General features: G+C 37.5%; 2 long non-coding RNA genes across 2 annotated transcripts in view; one reads left to right on the top strand and one right to left on the bottom strand.

The window, feature by feature from the left end:
- LOC309634622 overlaps nt 1–25,756 on the top strand; it is a 333,842-nt gene that overhangs the window by 10,935 nt on the left and 297,151 nt on the right. The window contains exon 1 of the long non-coding RNA XR_014248253.1: nt 1–25,756. This exon is cut by the window's left edge and continues 10,935 nt beyond it. This is a non-coding gene — a long non-coding RNA (uncharacterized lncRNA).
- The window catches only part of LOC309634640, a 170,694-nt gene that overhangs the window by 43,423 nt on the left and 101,515 nt on the right, over nt 1–25,756 (bottom strand). The gene's annotated exons all lie outside the window — the stretch shown is intronic.

Here is a 25,756-nt window from a genome sequence, read left to right as displayed (position 1 = left end):
TGTGGTGAACATATTGTTGGGGTGGGGGGGAGTAGAATGGATGTGAGATAAGACTGTTGACACAGTCCAGACGGAGGTAAATCATGCCCAGGTGGATGTACTGTCTTTCCAAACCTCTGTCCATCCATCTGTGGGTGGCCAAGTTGGACGTTCCTTTCTTGACTTCACTGTAGCAGATGATGAAGGTCCAGGTCTGTGTGGACTGAAGTGGAGTAGGCTTAGTTGGATTCCTGAAACTAGGTGCCTTCAGGAAAAAGATTGTGTAGACCAGTGGGAATGGATTTAGTATCCTTGACTGAGCAGTGGAGGGGGTCATAGAAAGATCCAGAAACTTGAGCTTAATTTATGAAGCTAAATCTTTTTTTTTTTGGGGGGGGGTGTTAAGTCTACATATATTATTTGGGGACACTATTGAGAAATGTTCTTGTTTCAATAGAATATTTTTATTAATAACACATACGTGTACTGCCTTGGCCTTGTTCTGTTTCCAAGTCAGAGCCAAGTTTGTCTCTTTAGTAGAGAATGGTCTAGTGAAGCAATTAAGCACATGTAGTCCATACTCAGCCTGATGTGAGTGCAAAGCCTGGGTCTGTCACTTACTAGCTCTATGACTCAGGAAGCTACCTAATTTCTGAATCTCAGTCTCTTCATCTGTAGGGTGAGGGCACTCAGTATCCCCTCAGACGAGCTTGCAAGGAATAGGTGAGATGGCGCTTGTGAAACTCCAAGCAGAACGTTTGTCATGTGAGTTGGCAGTAGTGTTGGTTCAGGGTACAGTTCCAAAAGTGTCAATTTAGCTTGAACAGGTTTAAATGACACAGTCTAGACAGTAACATGCCACTCAGAATGGAAGGGTCACAGGGAACCAGGAACCAGGGCAGTGGTAAAGCAAGTTTACTGAAGTTCTAGAGTAAGGGACATGGGATTACTGTTGGAGAGCTGAGTGGCACCAGAATCCCCTGGTCAAGAGGAAGCTGTGCGGCAGGGGTCACTTGGACTGGAGTCTGGGGGGTTCAGATGATTTCTACACTCAGGATACATAGGGCCCTGAGTCTCATCTGATTAGACCTCTCAAACAGTACTGACTGTAGAGCTTCAAGAGAGCATGAATACCTGAGGTCTTGCTCCTGGAGTCTGGAACCCTGTGCACTGTTTTCACTTCTACGAGCTGGGCTGGGGCCTGGGTCATAGTGATCTTGAATGAGTCCTCCCTCCACCGTTTTCAAATGTACTTAGACCTGCAGATGTTTTTGGCATTGGATTAACGTTGGAGTCAATGACCTCAAAGAAGTTAAGCACAAAGGCACACTACCTGTTGTGTATAGAAATGTAAACTTTTGCATCATCCCTTTTAGGCTTTTTCATAGTCATAAAACAAGGATAGGGGTAGGATAGGCTCTCTATGAGATTGAAACATGAGCTCAATGGAAGTAATATGGGAATTCAAGTTTCTTCTTTAGACTGATTTTAACATTATTTATATTCTCTCAATAATGCAAACATAAATGAAGAACAAAACATAACTGATATATGTGTACGTGTCTACTAAGTTGGGCTGTTCAAAGAAAAGAGGCAGATTATTTTTGAATTTTATTTTATTTATTTTTTTATACAGCAGGTTCTTATTACAGATATTTTTAATGCTTGAATTTTTTTAAATGTTAAATGCTGTTGTGGCAGGTAGAACAATTGTATATTTGAAAACTGCATTTATGAGAGTTAGTGGTATAGATTTTTAAATCTATGCCAGCACTTTTCCCCCATTCATTCCAAAATCCATCATCAAGCTTGTCAAATGAGAAGAACCCTTCATGATTTCAAAGGACATACAAACTACATTTATTAATCTCTTGATTATTTCAAGTTTTAGCAATCAACTGACAGATTGAGTTAGAAGTAATCATATCTAAATATTCTATGCATGGGGGAGACATTACCTCCATCTACCTAATCTTTCAAAACTACATAAAAATGAAATTTGTCTGCTTGGTTTATTAATGCATCATGAGAAAATGAACGTGTGAATTGTCACCAGATTTATAGAGTAAGTTTCGAACCGTCTGATGTGAAAATGTAAGCCGTGTAGTATTTACGAAATTCACCTATGGGGGCTCTGAAGACCACCTCAAGGAGAGAGATAATGAAGATATATATTTTTCAGTAAATATGAAAGATATGTGGGAGATCATCTGACTTTAAAGCAGGCTATGACATGCCTGAAGTTCTTTTTTGAGGGAAACTGGAGACACCTCAGGTAAAGAGAAATTCAACTTCAGAGGTTAAATACAGTTAGATCGAGGTCCATTTGCTGCTCATTGGGAAAGAACTATCCTACATTTGAAGACACATGGAATGGTGAAAACAATCAGTGGTTTTAACAAATAACTGGACAGATGCTCAGAATTTCAGGTATTGGTTTGCATTTGAGCTATTTCTCACATGGGAAACTTTGTTTCTAACTCTAGGGCAAATTGTAGAATATGCAGCAAGAATTTTTTTAAAATATATTTTAATTAATTCATGGTTGGTGAGTTTCCTAAGAAAAGTTGGGAAGCTCAGCTAATAGACAATATAAAAACCTCTTATAAATGAATTATCCAATAACCAGAAATAATAATTGAAATAAATTTAAAACAAAAGTCTAACGAAGAATCTAACATTAATTGGGGGAGGTGGAGAAGTAGAAATAAAGCAATGTAGAATATGTAAGCAAGCCCTCTTTCTCCCTTTTTTCTTAAATTTCTCTTTATATTTATATTCCACTACCTTCCAAATTGAATATATAAATGGGACAATGGAGAATAAAATTCAGAATAAAAATCTATCAAGAGTAGTTAATAAATACACGTATCTGAAACTGGCATGAGTTGGTTATTTTGAACATGTGCTAATTTTATTCCTGAACTTCAACAAAAACAAAGCAAAATATGAGATTCTGATTCACATTGTCTCAAAAAAGTGAACTTTTCCCTGACACTGCATTCTAAAAGCTTTTTTTGTGTGTGATGTCAAATAACAAATACAACAATAATAATTAAAACATTATACAGCACTATTATGTGCCAGGCAATATTGTAAGCTACATATAATTTATATATAATCCTCACAATAATCCAATGAAGTAGGATTATTATTCCCATTTTAAAGATGGAAAAACTGAGGCACAGAGAGAGTAAGCAACTTGCTCAAACTCACCCAGTAAATAAATGGGGGAACCAGGGTTTGAGCACAAGCCATTTGGCTTCAGAGTCAATATTCTTAACTATTATGCTATACTGCTTATATATACACCTAACATGTATATATGTATGTAAGTGTGTGTATCTATACATCTACATATGGTTACATAGATATAGATAGCCACACACACATATATATATAATATTTAGTAAATCAATAATTTGGATTGTCTCTTGTCAACTCAGGGTTCTACCTTCATTTTCTAATGTCACTTCTGCACTGTAGAGAAGCTGGGAATTATATTTTCCAGAATTCTTTATTCTGTGTTGCTTCAGCTTAGAGCTTGCCAATGAGAGGCACTGGGTGAGGCTGAGGGTGGAATAGAAGAAGCCAGTTTCCTACAGAGGCAGTTGCAGCCAGATGTATGAACAGACCTGACATGTCATGGAGGCTTCCCAACAAGCTCTTGAGAGGCACCTGCTTTCCTATCACAGACTGAAATAGTTGATGGACGACTTCCAGAGACTTTTAAGAAATGCAGAAGCTTCTGTGAGCTGTTAAGGACCGCTTGCCTCTGACCTTCTGACTTAGAAATTTGTGGAGACTTCTCTGACCTTCTTCCCTGCAGATTTTTCAAATTTTTAAAGCCTTGAATTCCTGTATTAAATGTGTTGTATCTAGTATGCAAAGAGTGGCTGTTGTTTTCCTGGCCATGGCCTTCATACAATAAAATAGTAAAATAGTCTAACATAGTGGTTAAGACCACTGGCTGTTGAGTTAGACATATTTAGTTTAGTCTTTCAATTCTACTACCGACTGGCATATATATATATATATATATATATATATATATATATATATATATATATATATTTGCCCCTTTGTAAGATATGGATAATAACAGTACCTTTGTTAGTAGTACTTTAATGGTAGTATCTCTTTTAGGCAGTTCTGAATACTAAAAAAAAAAAAAAAAGTAAGGCACTTAGCACAGCACTAGATTTCAGAAGTAGTTATCGTGATTTACTGCAGTTTAGCTTAGAAATATTGTCCAAATTTTCTTATATCATCTTTTCTATACATCTGGGAATTTAACATTAAATTTAAACTGTACAAGTTAAATGAGAACTAAGGTAATATGGTACAGTCTGGTTTCATTCAGAATATTTTTGTAATGAAAAGATTAATTTTTCCTAAAATAAAACAATGTTAGGCTTATTATCAAAAATTAAAAATACAGAAATGTATACTGTCTAAAGTGAAGGAGTTTACACAACCATTGAATAACTATACTTATAGTTGTATACTTTTTAATATGGATGTGTGTGTTTATATACATTTAAACAAAAAATCAAATTATATTTGCTTTCCCACATTTTTTAACTTAACAATAAATCTTTACAGATCTACATATAGAGAAAGCTACCTTAGTCTTTCTAATGGCTTCATGGTATTACACTGTATTGCTGTGTCATACTTAATTTAATTAATCTTGTATCTATGAGTATTAAGGTTTATTTCCAATTTATCTGCACTATAAAAATGTTTCAGTCAGTATCCATGCAACTTGGTGTAAAGTCTAATCATTTTCTTAGAATAAATACTTGAACATGCAGTTTTTAAGTCAAATCAAATGTACGTTTTCAATTTTTGTTCATATTGTTAAATGCCCAAGAGAAAGTTTGAATAAGTTTTCACTTCCAACAAGAGAACATGAAAGTGTTTGTTTCTGTAAACTCTTGATAAGCTTCTGGGTAGCTGGTGATAAAGGTATTGTGTTTACAGTATCCAGGATTCATGGATAATTAAAATGTCCCTTATCCCATTTGTATCAAACATTCATTGTCTTAAGTGGGTCTTTGGCAAATGCTGGAAGGAAGTCAGGTTTCAGGAAAATTCTCTGATGAGTGCTCTAAAGGCCAGGACTCTGTGTTGTTGAATTAAGGGAAACTGTATGCTTTAGATACCAGCTGCACAGACCACAGATCCATGCTACTGTGGACATGTGAGAGCTTGATTTGAGTTTCTGCTCAGCTTCAGGATTTTTCCAATTGAATGGAGGTGGGCTTTGGGGATGCTGAGAATATCACGTTAAAAAAAAATTGTCTCATAAGAAGGTGAAGATGTATTTAGTTGAGATGTTTAGGTTCTGCACCAGATACTTAATGAAGAGGTGATTTGGGCCTTATAATCTACGTCTGTTATGGAAACAAAAATGAACAATCCAAACACCTCAATAAAAATGTGAGATTTTGAATAAGAGTAAAATCTCATTGCTTACCTAAATAGGTGAAAAAGCTTCTAAACAGTGGACTGAGTGGAGCTCTTGGGCGAGGCCATTTTAGTTTAAGCCGTTGCAAAACCATGTTCTTATTGATTAATGGCAACAAGAGAAAACAGGCTCAGTATCTTTTTTAAGGCCATTTTATGAAAGCAAAATGGGAACACTGACCCAGAGAAAAGTAATAGTTTCCTTCTTAACTGTGACTAAAGAGAAGGTCCCCACTTCATCAAGACCTGCATCTACTAATTTAATATAAATTAAAAGTGTGACAAGGGCTCAGGGCTCCTTTAGGCTATTTGAAATTGAAAATTAATTTGTCAAGAAAACAATTTCTTCTCTAATTTCGACAGCAATGCTATGTGCAGCCTAGTCTGTGATCCCTGTGTCATGAGTTGTCCGGGGAATCAGAGGTAGATGGAATGAAGGTTTTCTTATTGACTGAACACAGTCAGACTTGATCTCATTTTTTTGTCTATATACTTCTTTAACTGATTCTCTATATATCCAGTTAGGACAAAAATGGAGCCAAAATCTAATAAAAGAAATCTGGGATTGGAAGGATTTGGGGCAAGATATTCCTAGTGTACTGCTATTAATTTGACTTTCCTACCTCTCCACTATTTTGATGACCGTGGGTGTCAGAAAAGGACTATTGGAATAGGTTTTGCAAGAAGAATCTTGTCAATTTTAATTAGAACATTTTTCAAAAATGTTATATAACTTACATGCTAGCAATGCATATTTAAAGAGACAATACCTTTTTAGAAAAGGAAGAACAATGAAAATTGATTTGTATAGACTCCTAAATAAAAAGCCATTTAAAGGAAAGTTGTTTTTTCATTTTTTATAAACTGACTTTAGCAGTTATTTTCAAGTGGATGCTTAAGATAATAAATACATATATTAATACATACTCACTTTGATTGAAGTTTTTGGATCAGATATTTGATAGCAGGAAAAAGATTATTAAGAATAACAATAATAATAGCTTAACTTTCTATAGTCTTTTACAGTTTTTTTAAAATTTAATTTAATTAATTAATTTATTTATGGCTGTATTGGGTCTTCGTTTCTGTGCGAGGGCTTTCTCTAGTTACGGAAAGTGGGGGCCACTCTTCATCGCGGTGCGCGGGCCTCTCACTATCGCGGCCTCTCTTGTTGTGGAGCACAGGCTCCAGACGCGCAGGCTCAGTAATTGTGGCTCACGGGCCTAGTTGCTCCGTGGCATGTGGGATCTTCCCAGACCAGGGCTCGAACCCGTGTCCCCTGCATTGGCAGGCAGATTCTTAACCACTGTGCCACCAGGGAAGCCCCCCTTTACAGTTTTTGTAGAATTTTACACACATCAATTATTAACTGATGTCGAAAATCTAGTATACAATTTAGACAGATGGAACTGTCTCCCTTTTAAAAATGAGGCCTCTGAAGCTCTGAGACGGTCACTGACTTTACTTCCCTGATAGTCCTAAGGTTTTCCCTCAGGGTACCTCCGGTATACTGTTCTTGGCACAAGACAAACTCAGTCTACTGTTGTGTAAGTGACCTGCCTGAGATCACGTGGCTAACAAATAGTTTCTTGGGACTCACACTTAGTCCTCCTTATACTTTAAAAAGTTGGAAGAAATAAGACAATGTTTACTTTAACATTCATTGCAAAATTAAGCCCTTTTTGATCTGATGGTCTAGCTGAGTTAAGGGGAATAAACGTTTTCTGCCAGAGCGTTTTCCCTTTTGAAATGTCCATGAATTAAGGTCAGTCAATTAATGAATGTTCTTCTTTGAAATTCCGTCTAGTGGATGCTATGGTGCAATGCCCAGAACGCTTCAGGACTGGACCTTCTTGTCCAAGGGCATACCATCTACTGCGTGGGTGGGTCTAGCCTGCATCCAGTGACTCCTCCATGCTGAAGCATAAAGGCTCTGTCTCTTTGCATCAAGACAAGACACTCTCAAGGGCCATCGTAGCTTCAAAGCTCACCGGGTACAACTGTTTCACAGTTCACCTTCTCCCTAGGCCCAGCCTGCGTGGCTCATCTCTCATAGGTATTGTCCTTGGGCAAACTTCCCAATGACCTCTTACACACAAATCTCTGATCTCAGAGTCTGTCTCCTGGGAATGTGATTTAAGAGACTCCATGCCTGGACTCTTGCTGGGGATGGGTGGAAACTGGGTTCTGGCGAGCCCATGTTTTTTTTCATGTAATTTCAAGGCCTTTTCATGACGTTTCTCTGGGTGGAAGGGTAGTTAGACTTCTTCCTTGGTGACTTAGGACTTTGAGAGACCAAGGCTGAAGCATCCAGTCCTCTTAAAGGCTGAGCCTAGAAATAGCAGAGCATCACTTTCTTTGTACTCTATTGGTCAAAGCAATAGGCCAGCCAAGATTCAAGGGAAGAGAAAGAAAGTGGGAGAAGTATGAAAGAATTTGAGTTTATCTTTATCTGCTACATGTACTAATTGAAATATGATTTAGCCTGACAGGGAGAAATGGTTTTTTCCCCCTATCTCTTTACACAGGAGTGCAGAGTTTACACCTACGAATGTATTAGTTGGCCTGGTGCACTTTTTAGTGTTAATAGAAAGAAATCAAGACATTCTCATGGGCCATGGCTGGGGCAGAGGGTGTGATGGGGAGGTAATGTGTAGAAGGAAGGTCAATGAATTATTCCTCTTCTGTATAAACTATTAGAGGAATATCCATCATAGGTATATACTTTCAATCTATATTTATATTGGTTGTTCCTATGTATACAAAAATATAACAAATCAGATGCTGAGTTGGTTAGAAGTTAAAAACCTGAGACATGAAATCAGATAGTCTTACATTTGAGTTCCAGTTTTGCCACTGAATGAATGTGTGACCTCTGATGAATGAACATTTGAGCCTACTTTCCACCTGTACAATAGGGGTAATAATGCCTACTTTATGGATTTTGAAAGTCAAGTAAGATGAAATAAGATAATGTCTATAAAGTATTTGTATTGGGTCTGGTGTATACCAAAACCTCAAAAATTGTGACTAAAATTTGCAAAAAGAAAATAATAGAAGTCAGAATATTGATAGGAAGCAAACAAAACAAAAAAATTAAGGGAGAAACACTAATGATAAAAATCACGAGTAATATTGAAGGAGTCTATGTGTTATTAAATTGTAAAATTGAGAAAGGTAGACTTGAATTGTTAAATAATAATGAACTCTAAGGACTGCTTTTCACAATGCCTGGCAGATAACAGACACTAAACAAATGTTGCAGATTCTGAGGTATCATGAAGATTTAAGTGGGAAATGAGCTGCATTTGAAGGGGATTGGTAAAGGATACGTAGAGGGTGGAGAACTAGAAAGTGACTTTCTTTCTCAGTGGAACCAAACCAGCTGGTTGTTTTCTAGAATCATGTTTCCAACACTATTCAGATGCAGAAACAAAACCATAGGTTTTAGAAGAAAACTTAATTTTCCACATTTAGTCACTGGGAAGTTTCCCTCAGTTATTTCTCATTCTTCATGCTGATTAACTACAAACCCTACTGGTGGTAAAAATCTAGACGTTGTTGTGCCTATGTTTTAAAACTTTTGTTTAACTGTCTTTTTGACAGGACATAGCTAAAGAAGAGAAAAACTTATTTTGAAGAAAGTATATGCACCAATCCATTTCACCCATTAAATATTGATAATTTTACATTACAGTTCTAAAACAACACGGAATTATTGCTCCCATATCAACCGGTCTGAAACAGAAGCAAGTCTGTTTTCCTTCCCCTGTGGTTAGCACAGTGTGTCTGGACGAACAGGCAATTAAGTTCTTAAAATATGCACCAAAATGAGGCTGCGACTGGGTGTGTTTTCATATTGTTCTACAACCAAAGACAGTTAACTCACTGGGGTGGCTTAACTTATTCTGACTCTTCTTGATAAACATGTGCATTATACATAATATTTACACAGGTTCTTAGCAAGTTTCAGGAAAAAGGATTATTTGTAAAATAAAGAACTTATTTTTCACATCTCAGTGTTGATATGGTGGAAAGAAGAATCATTCAACGGAAAAGGTCAGAACATCTTGATCATATATCTATTTCACCCTTTAGCTATTAGTGTGACCTCAGCAAAGTCACCTCTTTCATTCGACCTCCAGGTACCTCATCTCTAAAATATGACTGATGCTAGTTCTTGATTGACCTACAGAATAAGGCTGTGAGGCTCAAATGAAATTATAAATGGAAAAAAGTGTTCAAATGCCATATAAAGCTCGTTTTCCATTAGTACTTTAATATTAACGCCACAAAAATTTTGTAGTTTTATAGTATCTGTTTGCATATACATGGCCACAAATATTTTGAACGTAGAGTTTTAAAAAAATCAGCCAGACTATCTGCATGCTTTATCTCCAAGAGGCAATAACCTGCCTGTCTAAAATTATATAACATTTATAAAATAAAACACATGTAAACATATACATAATTATAATGTCATTTAATTTTATATATGTGTTAGATACACATATAATACATATTATATACTAAATTAAATGATTTGTTAAAACTTAACTTTTAAATTATGTGTGAGGATGTGTTCTCAAGCTCTTATCTACTTTTTAAATGTTTTTTCTTAAATGCTGGTTTTAACATTCACCTTCTTCTGTAGCTTCCTCTCCCCTTTGCTTTATTGTATCAAGCTTGTAAAAATAATTTGTTACACAACCTTGCTGTCTGTGTCTATTTCAGAAAACATACTATTTTATACTCTTGTTTTTATTTTAACAAAGTGGCGATATTGGTGGAGGGCCAAGGGAGAGTGTATTTCAAGCACATTCCACAAGAGAATTGCTGGAGGTAGTTAATAAATGTCAAGAATTGGCATGAAATACTCAAGATTTTCCAAGAGGAAAAAAAATAAATAAAACTTAGGTCTCGTTCATCCAAACGGTACCTTTGATCAGAACAATTTTGATTACATTCTTTTAATTTCCTTGCTTCAGTTTGCTCATTGGCTTTTTCTATATCTCTGCACAGTTAACAAATTGGCTGATATTTCTGGCTATCTTCACAATCAATTATGCATTGATCAACTGACTGACCATGCAGCAATCTGGTTTGGTTGTTAAGACAGCTGCAAACACTGGATTGACTGTTGCAATTGTTAATTCAGCTGTACAGACCTGGCGTCAGAGAAGGACTTTTGAAATATGTATAAAATGCCTCACATTCTCAAATGGTCATCTAAATGTTAAACCTGTGTTCAAAATAAAGTTTAATTTGAATAATCTTGTTCTCACAGATTGCACATTAAAAATAAAATTCCACATGGAACATAATTTAAGGTTCTCATATAACAAGAAACTGCCAGACTAACAGTGAGGCATATTAGTAAATATTGCTGTCCTTCAGTGCTGAAGAGGATGTTGACCCTTGCAATTATGTTGTTCTTATTCAATTTTTGATTATGGTGAAATGATCAAAATACTTAGGTTTTATTCTATATCATTATTAATATTTCTTCTTTTATGACTCTGTGCTGCTGAAAATTAAGAGAATTTAATTGTTATGAATTGGGAACTGTGTAGCCTTAATTTCTGCCAACAGAAACTGTATTGTCTGTAAGTCTAAAATATTTACTATCTGGCCCTTTAAGAAAAAGTTTGCTGACCCTGCCAGAGTTACTAACCCCCCCTCTAGTGAGAAGGCTCTTTTCCACTCACAACACTAGTTGTCCCTCCGTCCCACCTAGAGATCTGACTCTGCTTCAGATCAGGGACAATAGGAACCCCTCGGCGACAGCACCTTGCTAGGGCTCTGGAGGGCAGAGTTCTGGGTGGGATGAACAAAGGACTTAAAATATCAGGTAGTCACAGAATGAACTTTTGAATATGTTGGATTTTGGCTTCTCTCCTATGTCATTGTCATACAGGGATCCAAAACCTTCTCTCCTTTGCGAAATGTTTCTTTTTTCATAACTTCCTCAGAAAACCCATTGGTAATCAGATGGATTCCACAGTCCAGTACTGGAGTGGGTGCATTAGCTTTCTGTTAGGCCTTGAAATGATCTTTCATGGCTTCATCATACTATTAATGTAGAAAGATATTAAGCTTAGTTCAGTGCATGTTTAGGGAAAAGGAGCAAATATAAATACCTGACACATCTTCACATAGGCCAGGGACTCAACAAAGATACTTTGTGACTCAACTGGGGTCTGTTCTAGCTCACCGGAGCTTAGGATTCCTTTCCAAGCTTTGAGGCCAAACTCCAGTAATAAAGTCTGTATGTTTTCTGGTCTCTTCCAGTGGTCTTTTCCATCTGTAGTGCCAGTAGCCTTATTTTGTCAAGGATTCAATATTCTCAGCCATCTTTCCCCTCTTTAGCAAACAAATGATGACATCATTACTATTATTGTTGCTGATGTGGTTGCTGTTATTACAGTCCCTACTCTCCAGTGATTGCTAGTCTGGTGATAAAAACATGAATGCAAACAGCTAACCTTAATGAAACGCGGTAAGTGAGGAACTGCTTCACCAGAGAAGGTAAAATTTCTCAGTGGTGGGATGTAGTTGGATCTTACCATCTCCATCATTAAATATTCAGGAATCTTGACAGCTGGTTGTTAAAACCTTTTGTAACTTAAAATTGGCCATGGTGGGAATATCAACCCCATGGAAACTGGCAAGTGCTACAAAGCAGGAATTTTTTTTTTTGTTCAGAGAGCTGATTTACCAAAACAACACTGCATTTGAGCTGGAAAAAAGAGGAAGGGAGTGAAATCATTGCAAGAAGGGGGGACAGACATTATGATTAATATATAATAGATATGAGGGCTTCCCTGGTGACGCAGTGGTTAAGAGTCTGCCTGCCAATGCAGGGGACACGGGTTCGAGCCCTGGTCTGGGAAGATCCCACGTGCCGCGGAGCAGCTGGGCCCGTGAGCCACAATTACTGAGCCTGCGCGTCTGGAGCTTGTGCTCCGCAACAAGAGAGACCGCGATAGTGAGAGGCCCGCGCACCGCGATGAAGAGTGGTCCCCGCTTGCCACAACTAGAGAAAGCCCTCGCACAGAAACGAAGACCCAACACAGCCATAAATAAATAAATAAAATAAAAAAACAAATACTTTTAAAATATATATATATAATAGATATAAAATATCAGTAATATTTGATGTTGAAAAAATTTATTCTCTTTGACATGCAACATTACTTCAATTTTATTCATTAAAATATGAAAATCGTATTTTAATCAATTGGAATCAAATTCTAATTCTTTTCTATGCTTAATTTGCCACAGACTGATAGGGCAAGCACAAGTTTCTCACCACAATTAGTTTTGGTAATTTTTCTCTTATTATTTTTCACAGATTTTATTTCTATTTCACAGGATATATATATCCTGCTCTGTTTTCCTTTGGTATATAGTGTTATTCAGGATTCAGGAAGTCTAATGTCAGCCTGACTTTTATCCAATTGTAGGCGAGCCACCCTTCTTCTTTGATGTTTTTAGTATTCATATATTATTCTATAATCCCAAATTTCCATTGTTTCCAGAATGAGTCTATTATTTTAGTCTGATATTTAGTGAAGCTTTTAAATCTATAAATTTGGGTTTCTTTTTTTTACCTTAGGCAGATTTTTCTGTGTCATACTATTCCTTTAGTTGCGTCAGAAAGAACTTTCTTGGGTTGTATCTTTATTCCCTTTCCTCCATATCTATAAATTTTCCTGTCACTTTCTGTCCTTTACCTTTAGACTTAAGGTTTCTCAAATCTGCTATCCTTATTACCAATTTGATTTGGTCACATCCATTTATATCACCTCTAATGGGAATTTCAGTTCTGCTCTTGCTCTGGGGTTTTGTGCATTCTCTCATTATTTTACTCAGATTTCTTTGTATCTCTGCCTTTACCTAACACTCTTTAGTCTTCTCTTACTGCAGAGGACACTTCCTTCTTTAATGTTTTCGAAGACAGCAAGCATAGTTTGCTAAACTTTGCCTTTTTCCTACTGTTTTGTTCTGTTTGCTCATTCTTACACAGGTGGAGATTCACCCAGACCTGGCATGTCCCAAAAGATGCTTTTTTGGTTTCATTAGCCTGGGCTGCTCTTCTCCTAGGTACAGGCACTGCCATCTTTCAGCTCTAGAACCAAAGGCAGATTGATTTCCACAGACCTTAGAATATTTGTTTCTAATAGTGATTAGTCCAGAAAGGATGGACTTAGTAATTCTTTCCTTAAGAGGAAAGGCATTTCAGCCAGTGTTGGCCAACATGTACCTCTGACGGCTTTAAGGGTAGAAGCCCCTGAATGGATATATGGGCAGACTCTGGTTGGCTTAACAAGTGATTCTTTGGCAGCTGGAAAAAAATGTCACATGTTTTTCTGGTCTGTGTAATTTCTGTGGTCAGCGTTTAGGGCAGATAAAGGAGGGTAAATCGAAGACTTTTCCTACCCCTGGTTTGGACTCACCCTTGTTGCTTTGTATGTGCCGCTGTATCATATGTTGTGCCACAGGATTTCTCAACAGCAGTGCCACTGACATTTTGGACTAGACGATTCATTGCTGTGGAGGGCTGTTCTGTGTGTCGTAGGGCGGTCTCCCTGGTCTCTGTCCAGTAGATGCAAGTAGCCATACCCTGCCCAAGTTGTGATAAGCAAAAATGTCTCCAGATGTTGCTAAATGTTCCTTGGGAAGCAAAATTGCCCTCCCTCCTTCCCACTGAAAACCACTGCTATAGGGTCTAAGAATATACTTCCAAATCCATAATAAATGCTATGTATTTTATGAAGTTTTCTCCAAAACTGAATGATGTTCTTTTATGTGAAATTTTTTGTACTGCTGCCAGTCTTTTTCTCTGTCTTTATACGCATTTTGTAGAATGTTGAATGGAATTGTATGAGGAATTACTGCTTTTGCTGTTGCATTTCTTTATTCACTGATTAATCTGCCAAATATTCATTGAGTGCGTAATATATGCCATGGTCTCTGCTGAGTTGTGGAACAACAAACTGAGTAAGATACTCTCCTGCCAATTCTTAACTTTTGGGATTTCTTCTAAGATTTATACAAATGATTATATCTATCTTCTTGAAATGTCTTGTTCTTTTGGCTTTCTCTGGTTCTTTTCCTACATCTGGACTAATTGTAGGACTTGTCAGTTCCTTTAAAATGTTAATGTCATTTACAAATTTCCAAAGGAGGGGGTAAAGCATGTGGTATTCCTTAATCTTATTTGATCCTAGACCCCTATTTTCTCCAGACCATCTCATGAGATTGTTAGTCCAAGTTATAGGCTTTGCAAAATACTCATTTAGAGATTTCTCTATTATCTGAGGATGGATGATACAGATGTTTTTCAAATTAATATCTTCAGCCCTGATATTTTACAGAGTCCCAGACCCAAATATTCAATTCCTCCTGGGTATCTCCAGATTACATACAGTCCCACAAATACCTCACACTCAGTACTTCTTCCAAGGCATCTATGACCCCCGAAATAGAAAGTAAAATTTTTCATTTTCCTCCGTACCTTTAACACTGTTCTGTCCTAACCTTAAGTCAGTGTAGGTTGGGCATCTGTTACAATTCTGTCTCCCCTGCTAGACTGAAAACCCAGAGGCAGGGTCCAGGCCTCTTCTTCACTCTTTTTCAGAATTTGGAATAGAATGGGTGCTCAGGAGATTTTTTTTTAAATTAAGTTTAAAATACAAAAACCCTGGAAAAAGTAATACCATTGACATTTCTTAGAAAATGTATTTAGCTGATTTCTCTACATATTTAAATTGAGGTTCAGGGATAGATCTGAAAGCTCTAGGAACCTAAGGTGAGGTGCTGGAGAGGAGTAATAGCAAGTGGAAAAAGGACAGAGAAGCAAGGTACTTGGATTTGCCAAAGACAAACTTGAATGATTCAATAATACTGGATAGTGCTAGCAGTGTTTTTGAAAAAAAAATTTGTGTCTTTTGTTTTTATTTTTGTGTTTTGCCAGTCCTGAGGATTTTGCAGGTTGGCTTGGGTCCAGTGTGATGATTAAACATTTGTTTCTTAAAAAGCAAATTGATTCTTTTGTTCCCTGTTACTCAATTCAAGATTAAATCATGAGGGGATTTGGAAGGATGTACTAAAGTTTCATCTGGTTTGTTGAGAACACTATACTACTAGATAATCATTCCTTTATAACAGCTGAAGAAAGTAATAGTTGTTGTTTTTTTAAAATTAAAACTCCATATACACTTCTGATTAAATCCACAACACAGTAAACATCATGACTGGGATTGGGGGAGCCCACCAAATCTTCCTGCCACAATTCTTTGCTGAGCCCAGAAATGCAATTTCTCTCTCTTCCCTTTTGAGATGGGTATGTTATGGGTCCATTTATCTTTGCATTCAGGTGCGTGAGACAGCGAAGAGGAAGAGAATCTGCCAAGCACTAGGAAACAATACTAAATGAGCACCTTGAGGAAACTGCAAAGTAGTTTCTACTTTATCAGGATTTTCAATTCCAGGTATCTTACTTTGGAACTTTTGTATTACTTTGATATCACTCATAAAATGTTCCATTTCTGAAACTGCTAGATCCACAGAAATCAGTAGCCTCTTTGGGGCAATGTATAAAAAGAAGACCATAGATTGCAATCTGATGATTATAAAAATAAATAGGTTGATTTTCTTTTCTCAGCTATCAATACAGCTTTATTCTTCATCAAGAAAAAGTAAATCTTAGATCTCTGTTCTTCTAAGTCTGTGTGAAAAAAAGACAAACCTCAGCGTTTTAGAGGATCAAACCTCATAGCGTAGGTATTAGGCAATTTGATGCTTTCTGTGTCTACAATTAGCATTATTCCAGGTTCAGGTACTAAAATCAACAAAATAGGGTAAACTTTTTTTCTTTACATTGATTTAACAACACGTGAGGTCACTATAGAAGATGTAATTTGACTAAATTAGGCCTATATTCACAATGTAAAGAAATGCTTTTTAATACAGTTATCTAACAATGCTAAGTGTACATTAAAACATAAGTCAGTGGTTATGTTTATTTAAAGTAGATGGGGAGGACCTTCAAGATGGTGGAGGAGTAAGACGTGGAGATCACCTTCCTCCCCACAAATACATCAAAAATACATCTACATGTAGAACGACTCCTACAGAACACCTACCGAACGCTGGCAGAAGACCTCAGACTTCTCAAAAGGCAAGAGACTCCCCACGTACCTGGGTAGGGCAAAAGAAAAAAGAAAAAACAGAGACAAAAGAATAGGGACGGGACCTGCGCCAGTGGGAGGGAGCTGTGAAGGAGGAAAAGTTTCCACACACTAGGAAGCCCCTTCACTGGCGGAGACGGGGGGTGGACAGGGGGGAAGCTTTGGAGCCACGGAGGAGAGCGCAGCCACAGGGGTGCAGAGGGCAAAGCGGAGAGACTCCCGCACAGAGGATCGGTGCCGACCAGCACTCACCAGCCCGAAAGGCTTGTCTGCTCACCCACCGGGGCGGGCAGGGGCTGGGAGCTGAGGCTCGGGCTTCGGAGGTCGGATCCCAGGGAGAGGACTGGGGTTGGCGGCGTGAACACAGCCTGAAGGGGGCTAGTGCACCACAGCTAGCCGAAGGGAGTCCAGGAAAAAGTCTGGACCTGCCTAAGAGGCAAGAGACCATTCTTTGGGGGTGTGTGAGGAGAGGGGATTAAGAGCACCACCTAAACGAGCTCCAGAGACGGGCGCGAGCCGTGGCTATCAGCGTGGACCCCAGAGACGGGCATGAAACGCTAAGGCTGCTGCTGCCGCCACCAAGAAGCCTGTGTGTGAGCACAGGTCACTATCCACACTGCCCCTCCTGGGAGCCTGTGCCGCCCGCCACTGCCAGGGTCCCATGATCCAGGGACAACTTCCCTGGGAAAACACATGGCATGCCTCAGGCTGTTGCAATGTCACACTGGCCTCTGCCGCCGCAGGCTCGCCCCGCATTACGTACCCCTCCCTCTCCTGGCCTGAGTGAGCCAGAGCCCTCTAATCAGCCACTCCTTTAACACCCTCCTGTCTGGGAGATGAACAGATGCCAGAGGGCAACCTACATGCAGAGGCAGGACCAAATCTAAAGCTGAACCCCAGGAGCTGTGCGAACAAAGAAGAGAAAGGGAAATTTCTCCATGCAGCCTCAGGAGCAGTGGATTAAATCTCCACAATCAACTTGATGTACCCTGCATCTCTGGAATGCTTTAATAGACAACAAATCATCCCAGAATTGAGGCTTTGGGAGCAACTGTAGACTTGGGGTTTGCCATATGTGACTGACTAGTTTCTGAGTTATGTTCATCTTAGTTAAGTCTTTAGCACTTGTTATCATTGGTGGATTTGTTTATTGGTTTGGATGCTCTCTTCTTTTTTTTTAAATTACTTTAAAAATTTTTTATTTTAATAATATTTTTAAAATTTTTTTATTTTAATAACTTCATTTTATTTATTTATTTATTTATTTATTCTCCCTTTTCTTCTGAGCCATGTGGCTGACAGAGTCTTGGTGCTCCAGCCAGGTGTCAGGCCTGAGCCTCGGAGGTGGGAGAGCTGAGTTAAGGATATTGGACCATCAAAGACATCCCAGCCCTACGTAATATCAATCTGTGAGAGCTCTCCCAGAGATCTCCGTCTCAACACTAAGACCCAGCTACACTCACCGACAAGCAAGCTCCAGTGCTGGACACCCCATGCCAAACAACTAGCAAGACAGGAACACAACCCCACCCATTAGCAGAGAGGTTGCCAGAAATCATAATAAGTTCACAGACACCCCAAAACACACCACCGGACTCAGTCCAGCCCACCAGAAAGACAAGAACCAGCCTCATCCACCAGAACACAGGCACCAGTCTCCTCCACCAGGAAGCCTACACAACCCACTGAACCAACCTCACCCACTGGGGGCAGACACCAAAAACAAAGGGAACTACGAACCTGCATCCTGTGAAAAGGAGACCCCAAACACAGTAAGTTAAGCAAAATGAGAAGACAGAGAAATAGACAACTGATGAAGGAGCAAGGTAAAAGCCCACCAGACCAAACAAATGAAGAGGACATAGGCAGTCTACCTGAAAAAGACTTCAGAGTAATTAGAGTAAACATGATCTAAAATCCTGGAAAGAGAATGGAGAACATACAAGAAATGTTTAACAAGGACCTAGAAGAACTAAAGAGGAAACAAAGAATGATGAACAACACAATAAATGAAATTAAAAACTCTCTAGAAGGAATCAATAGCAGAATAACTGAGGCAGAAGAACGGATAAGTGACCTGGAAGATAAAATAGTGGAAATAACTACACAGAGCAGAATAAAGAAAAAAGAATGAAAAGAATTGAGGACAGTCTCAGAGACCTCTGGGACAACATTCAATGCACCAACATCAAATTATAGGGGTCCCAGAAGAAGAAGAGAAAAAGAAAGGGACTGAGAAAATATTTGAAGTGATTATAGTTGAAAACTTCCCTAATATGGGAAAGGAAATAGTCAATCAAGTCCAGGAAGCACAGAGAGTCCCATACAGGATAAATCCAAGGAGAAACATGCCAAGACACATATTAATCAAAGTATCAAAAATTAAATACAAAGAAAAAATAATAAAAGCAGCAAGGGAAAAGCAACAAATAACATTCAAGGGAACTGCCATAAAGTTAGCAGCCAATCTTTCAGCAGAAACTCTGCAAGCCAGAAGGGAGTGGCAGGACATATTTATAGCAATGAAAGGGAAAAACCTACAACCAAGATACTCTACCCAGCAAGGATATCATTCAGATTCAACAGAGAAATTAAAACCTTTACAGACAAGCAAAAGCTAAGAGAAATCAGCACCACCAAACCAGCTTTACAACAAATGCTAAAGGAACTTCTCTAGGCAGGAAACACAAGAGAAGGAAAAGACCTACAAAAACAAACCCAAAACAATTGAGAAAATGGTAATAGGAACATACATATCGATAATTACCTTAAATGTAAATGGATTAAATGCTCCAAACAAAAGACAAAGACTGGCTGAATGGATCCAAACACAGGACCCATATATATGCTGTCTACAAGAGACCCACTTCAGATCTAGGGACACATACAGACTGAAAGTGAGGGCATGGAAAAAGATATTCCATGCAAATGGAAATCAACAGAAAGCTGGAGTACCAATTGTCATATAAGACAAAATAGACTTTAAAACAAAGACTATTACAAGGGACAAAGAAGGACACTACATAATGATCAAGGGATCAATCCAAGAAGAAGATATAACATTTGTAAATATTTATGCAACCAACATAGGAGCACCTCAATACATAAGGCAAATACTAACAGCCATAAAAGGGGAAATCAACAGTAACACAATCATAGTAGGGGACTTTAACATCCCACTTTCACCAATGGAAATATCAACCAAAATGAAAATAAATAATGAAACACAAGCTTTAAATGACTCATTAAACAAGATGGACTTAATTGATATTTATAGGACATTCCACCCAAAAACAACAGAATACAATTTCTTCTCAAGTACTCATGAAACATTCTCCAGGATAGATCATATCCTGGGTCACAAATCAAGCCTTGGTAAAGTTAAGAAAATTGAAATCATATCACGTATCTTTTCCGAACACAATGCTATGAGACTAGATATCAATTACAGGAAAAAACCTGTAAAAAATACAAACACATGGAAGCTAAATAATAAGCTACTAAATAACCAAGAGATCACTGAAGAAATCAAAGAGGAAATCAAAAAATACCTAGAAACAAATGACAATGAAAACACGACGACCCAAAACCTATGGGATGCAGTAAAAGCAGTTCTAAGAGGGAAGTTTATAGCAATACAATCCTACCACAAGAAACAAGAAACATCTCAAATACACAACGTAACCTTACACCTAAAGCAACTGGAGAAAGAAGTACAAAAAAACCCAAAGTTAGCGAAGGAAAGAAATCATAAAAATCAGATCTGAAATAAATGAAAAAGAAATGAAGGAAACGATAGCAAAGATCAATAAAACTAAAAGCTGGTTCTTTGAGAAGATAAACGAAATTGTTAAACCATTAGCCAGACTCATCAAGAAAAAAGAGAGAAGACTCAAATCAACAGAATTATAAATGAAAAAGGAGAAGTAAAAACTAACACTACAGAAATACAAGGACCATGAGAAATTACCACAAGCAACTCTATGCCAATAAAATGGACAACCTGGAAGAAATGGACAAATTCTTAGAAAAGCACAACCTTCTGAGACTGAACCAGGAAGAAATAGAAAATATAAACAGACCAATGACAAGCACTGAAATTGAAACTGTGATTAAAAATCTTCCAACAAATAAAAGCCCAGGACCAGATGGCTCACAGGCAAATTCTGTCAAACATTTAGAGAAATGCTAGCACCTATCCTTCTCAAACTCTTCCAAAATATAGCAGAGTGAGGAACACTCCCAAACTCATTCTATGAGGCCACCATCACCCTTATACCAAAACCAGACAAAGATGTCTCAAAGAAAACTACAGGCCAATATCACTGATGAACATAGATGCAAAAATCCTCAACAAAATACTAGCAAACAGAATCCAAAAGCACATTAATAGGATAATAGACCATGATCAAGTGGGGTTTATCCCAGTAATGAAAGGATTCTTCAATATGCGCAAATCAATGAATGTGATATACCATATCAACAAATTGAAGGAGAAAAACCATAAGATCATCTCCTTAGATACAGAAAAAGCTTTCAACAAAATCAACACCCATTTATGATAAAAACCCTCCAGAGAGTAGGCATAGAGGGAACCTACCTAACATAATAAAGGCCATATATGACAAACCCACAGCCAACATCGTTCTCAATGGTGAAAAACTGAAACCATTTCCTCTAAGATCAGGAACAAGACAAGGTTGTCCACTCTCACCACTATTATTCAACATAGTTTTGGAAGTTTTAGCCTCAGTAATCAGAGATGTAAAAGCAATAAAAGGAACCCAAATCGGAAAAGAAGAAGTAAAACTGTCACTGTTTGCAGATGACATGATACTATACATAGAGAATCCTAAAGATGCCACCAGAAAACTACTAGAGCTAATCAATGAATTTGGTAAAGCAGCAGGATACAAAATTAATGCACAGAAATCTCTTCCATTCCTATATACTAACGATGAAAAATGTGAAAGAGAAATTAAGAAAACACTCCCATTTACCATTGCAACAAAAAGAATAAAATACCTAGGGATAAACCTACCTAAGGAGACAAAAGACCTGTATACAGAAAATTATAAGATACTGATGAAAGAAATTAAAGATGATACAAACAGATGGAGAGATATACCATGTTCTTGGTTTGGAAGAATCAATATTGTGAAAAAGACTATATTACCCAAAGTAAGCTACAGATTAAATGCATTCCCTATCAAATTACCAATGGCATTTTTCACAAAACTAGAATAAAAAATTCCACAATTTGTATGGAAACACAAAAGACCCCAAACAGCCAAAGCAATCTTGAGAAAGAAAAACGGAGCTGGAGGAATCAGGCTCCCTGACTTCAGACTATACTACAAAGCTACAGTCGTGAAGACAGTATGGTACTGGCAGAAAAACAGAAATATAGATCAATGGAACAGGATAGAAAGCCCAGAGATAAACCCACACACATATGGTCACCTTAGCTTTGATCAAGGAGGCATGAATATACATTGGAGAAAAGACAGACTCTTCAATAAGTGGTGTTGGGAAAACTGGACAGCTACATGTAAAAGAGTGAAATTAGAACACCCCCTAACACCATACACAAAAGTAAACTCAAAATGGATTAAAGGCCTAAATGTAAGGCCAGACACTATAAAACTCTTAGAGGAAAACACAGGCAGAACACTCTATGACATAAATCACAGAAAGGTCCTTTGGACCCACCTCCTAGAGAAAGGGAAATAAAAACAAAAATAAACAAATGGGACCTAATGAAACTTAAAAGCTTTTGCACAGCAAAGGAAACCATAAACAAGAGAAAAGACAACCCTCAGAATGGGAGAAAATATTTGCAAGTGAAGCAACTGACAAAGGATTAATCTGCAAAATATACAAGCAGCTCGTGCAGCTCAATATCAAAAAAACAAACAACCCAATCCAAAAATGGGCAGAAAGCCTAAATGGACATTTCTCCAAAGAAGATATACAGCTTGCCAACAAACATATAAAAGGATGCTCAACATCACTAATCATCAGAGAAATGCAAATCAAAACTGCAATGAGGTATCACCTCACACCTGTCAGAATGGCCATCATCAAAAAGTCTACAAATAATAAATGCTGGAGAGGGTGTGGAGAAAAGGGAACCCTCTTGCACTGCTGGTGGGAATGTAAGTTGATACAGCCACAATGGAGAACAGTATGGACGTTCCTTAAAAGACTAAAAATAGAACTACCATATGACCCAGAAATCCCACTACTGTGCATATACCCTGAGAAAACCATAATTAAAAAAGAGACGTATACCACAATGTTCATTGCAGGTCTATTTATGATAGCAGGACATGGAAGCAACCTAAGTGTCCATCGACACATGAATGGATAAAGAAGATGTGGCACATATATACAATGGAATATTACTCAGCCATAAAAAGAAACGAAATTGAATTATTTGTAGTGAGGTGGATGGACCTAGAGTCTGTCATACAAAGTGAAGTAAGTCAGAAAGAGAAAAAAAAATACTGTATGCTAACACATGTATATGGAATTTTAAAAAAATGGTTTTGAACAACCTAGGGGCAGGACAGGTATAAAGACACAGACATAGAGAATGGACTTGAGGACACGGGGAGGGGGAAGGGTTAGCAGAGATGAAGTGAGAGAGTAGCATTGACATATATACACTACCAAATGTAAAATAGATAGCTAGTGGGAAGCAGCACATAGCACAGGGAGATCAGCTCAGTGCTTTGTGACCACCTAGAGGGGTGGGATAGGGAGGGTGGGAGGGAGACGCAAGAGAGAAGTGATATGGGGATATATGTATACATATAGCTGATTCACTTTGTTATACAGCAGAAAGTAACAGAACAATGTAAAGTAATTATACTCCAATAAAGATGTTAAAATAAATAAATAAATAAATAAATAAATAAATAAATAAATAAATAAAAAGTAGATGGGATAAGGATGACGGTTTATGGAGACAAATGAGGTGCTACTAAAAGAGTGATAACCTGTCACATTCACTTCATTATTCACCATTTGTACTCTGATGGGAAAGCCAGAAACATAGGATAGCTCTTTGCTTATGTTACAAACTTGATATGTATGGTATGCCACACATTTTGTTTAAAATACACAAGTTAGCATGTTCAACAGTTCTTTTTCCCAAAAGTGAATTTTAGACATTTTGGGCAAAGTTTTATGAAATTAAAGGAGAACATTTGTGAGTTAATATACATAAAACTCTTAGAAAAGCAAACGTTGCAGAGTAAGCTCTCTGTATTTGCTATTATATATAGAACACTTACTGTGAACTTAAGGATTTACATATTAGTTAATATTAATATTAAGCAGCTATTATGCATTAGAGGCTATAATACTATAAGCTATCAGAGTCACAAATAAAGTAGACACAGTATTTTTCCAAAAGAAGCTTGTACATCAGTGGTAAAGAAATGCACAAACACAAAAATTTAAAAATATAAAGCAGCATGGTAGGAACTTGGTGACATCAGGGGTTCAGAGAATGGAGAGATTCTTCTGGCCCCAGGCAAGATATAGATTGATTGATTACACTGGAGGAAGATTGGAAGAGATAGTAAACATTTCAGGAAGGGAAAGAAAAAAAGAAATGGAGATAGGACTACATAAAAGATGTATAGGCTGGATGTACTGGAGGTCAGCCTAAGAAGACGAGATTAGAAAAGAACACCAGAATTACAGGCCTGGACTTGGCCCCATTTAGTCATTGAAATTTTCTTAGTAATAAGCCAGGATGATATTTGTGTTTTGGAAGGTTAACATGACAGTTATGTATAGAGTTAACGTGTCCAGTTATATATTTTTAGGGGCAGAGAAATGGGAGCCTAATAAGATGGCTAATAGGTAAGTAATAAAATAGGTAGCAGTGGAAATGGAAAGGAAAAGTTGAATGCAATGGACATTGCTGAAGAATTACCATACTTTATTGTTTATAAGATAGTATTTTTTGTATACTCTGCATATTGGAGTAAATGCCTTCATTTACAAAGATGGTATTTCAAATTCTTAAGGATTATGGTCAATTTTTAATAAACATCATTCATTTCTATGGCTAAAATAATTAACTAAATAATGGCAGATGAAAGAGATAGCCATTTTAAAGTGTTAATAATTTAGCAAATATTTTGAAAGCTTGTGCTAGAACTTGGGTTTTGGATGCAGCTGACCATAATTCAGTTATGAGCTTTGCAACTTACTTAAGTGAATTTGGGCAAGTTATTTAACTCTCTGAACCATGCATTTCTCATCTCTAAAATGCTGAATAATAAAGCTTTCCTCACTGATTTATTATAAGGATGAAATAACATACTTTAAAATGCCCAGATGTATCTGCCGCATGTAATAATTATGCAGTACATGTTAGGTGCAATTAATGTCTGTAAACTAAGTGCAAAAAAGTAGAAAGCAGATCTTATTGTAAAATCTATTACAGGGCTTAGCACACAATTCACTTTATTTTTCTAGCTTCAAGGACCTTACAATCTTTTTATTTTCCTCCTATCTCCCTGATTTCTCCCTTAAAACCTTATTTGTTTCTTCTCTTCTGTTTGACCTGTTTCTGTTGGTATGATCCAAAGATCAGATCCTGGATTTCTCTGTCTCACATTTTCCCTTGATGATCTTATCCAGTCCTATGACTTTAAATATTATCTCTGTGCTGATTACTTTGTGCTAATTTTAAAGATATGGTCTCAAATTCTTTGATAGTTCTCCCTCCAAAAGACTGAGCTTAATTCCACTTGCCTGAGTACAGAGTGTGGATTATACATAGTGACCCTTCTAGTATGACTAAGTGATGGACTGTCACTTCTGAGATTAGGGCTTTCATATTGGGTTATCTCTCTCTCTCTCTTTCTCTCTCTCTCAGTCATCAATTGCTCTGTGTGAAGTATATGCCCTGAGAAGCCCTAATGTAGAGGTCCATATACTGAGGAACTGAAGCCTCCTGCCAAGAGCCACATGAGTGATCTTGGAAACAGATTCTCTAGCCTCAATCAAGTGTTCAGAAACTACATACAGCCTTAGTAACAACTTGATTGCAACCTCGTGAGGAACTCTGAGCAAGAGTCACGCAG

This window comes from Balaenoptera borealis (assembly GCF_965194805.1).
Source record: "Balaenoptera borealis genome assembly, chromosome: 9".
In the NCBI taxonomy this organism is placed as follows: domain Eukaryota; kingdom Metazoa; phylum Chordata; class Mammalia; order Artiodactyla; family Balaenopteridae; genus Balaenoptera; species Balaenoptera borealis.
This window is presented reverse-complemented; position numbering and strand designations above follow the sequence as displayed.